Source organism: Nicotiana attenuata, chromosome 6 (genome assembly GCF_001879085.1).
Source record: "Nicotiana attenuata strain UT chromosome 6, NIATTr2, whole genome shotgun sequence".
Taxonomy (NCBI): Eukaryota; Viridiplantae; Streptophyta; class Magnoliopsida; order Solanales; family Solanaceae; genus Nicotiana; species Nicotiana attenuata.
In genome coordinates this window covers 59,677,698-59,679,348 of record NC_031994.1, presented here as the reverse complement: position 1 = coordinate 59,679,348, position 1,651 = coordinate 59,677,698, and positions in this window count along the sequence as shown.

Here is a 1,651-nt window from a genome sequence, read left to right as displayed (position 1 = left end):
AATCCTATTCGAATGTGCGGCATAGAGACCTAAAGTTTCAAGTTGATGATTGGGTATTTCTGAAAGTGTCGCTTGTGAAAAGCGTTATGAGATTTGGGAAGAAGGGGAAGCATAGTCCCTGCTATATTGGGCCATATAGATTCTTGCGAAGGATCGGTCAATTAGATTATGAGTTGGAGTTGCCACCATAATTAGTGGTGGTACAGTCAGTATTTCACATGTCATGTTATAACATTCAAATTTTCAGTACTCAGATACTCATGTCAATTCAATACTCAGATACTCATGTCAATCCAGTACTCAGATACTCATGTCAGTTCGGTACTCAGATACTCATGTCAGCTCAATACTCAGCTACTCATGTTAGTCCAATACTTAGACATTCATGCCAGCTTAGTACTCAGATTACTCAAATATTCGTGCCAGTTCAATATTCACTTACCCATGTTAGTTCAGTATTCACATATCCATGACAGACCAATATTCAGTCAATGCAGTAGTCATTCAGTTCAGTATCTCAACAGTTCAGTAATCATGTATTCATTAAGTTTAGTATGCAAGTGTTAATGAATGTTCATGTTCCCACCGGACCCATATAAGGTCCGCAGTTAGCCGAAGATGCAGCCAGTACAATCATTCGAGGACGAATGATCCCAAGGGGGAGATAATGTAAGACCCCATAAATTTGAATCAGTTGTGGATGCACTAAATGAATATTAATGTGATGGTTATCAATTGGTTATGATAATAAGCGTACGAGGCATATCATAAGTGATTTGGGGTCCAAGAAAAGACCTAAGTCTAAGCCAAGTTGGAAAATTACATGATAGACTAAAATTCTAAATGAGCACGCACAAGACTATACTTTGGACGAGCATATCTACATTTGTATAAGGTATTATGTGATTCACAACCTATCACATGAAAGATCATTGGGTTTAGTTTCTAACTTCAAACCGTTCGTCATTTGGACATTCCTACAAGAAGTTATGACCAAATTACTAAAGACATACCACCCAGTTATTTTGGCGGACAGCGGAGCGAGCTCGCTTCGCCAAAGTAGACGCGGATTTTTGTCTTCCCTTGAATGCAATGGACAGCGAAGCGAGGACACTTTGCTAGAGTAGACGCGCCCCAGTCCCAGCTCTTTTAAGCCAATTTTAGGGTTCATTTTTCCCTATTTCTTTTGGATTTTGAGGTCTTCTCCCACCCTCTCAAGACCTCCAACCCCTACCATCTTCAAGGTAAGCAATATCCATTAACTTGGTGTTAAATTCCATCATTCTTACACTAGTATTGATGAAATCTACTCATAAAACTCATAGATCTTCAAGAAATTCCTTCAAGAACTCAAAGGAGGGTTTTGCAAGATTTCTTCTAAAAGGTAATCCTACACCCTTAGACTTACATGTATGAATTTATTATGGGTATATGAGTGTGAATTAAGTATTGGGACTCTTGGTGTGGTGATTAGAAGCCATAATTTTCCAATATAAATACATAATTATTGTAGGGATTGGAAGGTGATTATTTGATGGAATTTTGTTGGTTGGGTGTAGATGGATTGTCATACATGTGATGTTGGAAGTTATAAATTGGTTAGTCATGATGGTGGGACAAATTGTTGATGAATGGTGATAGTTGGATGAAC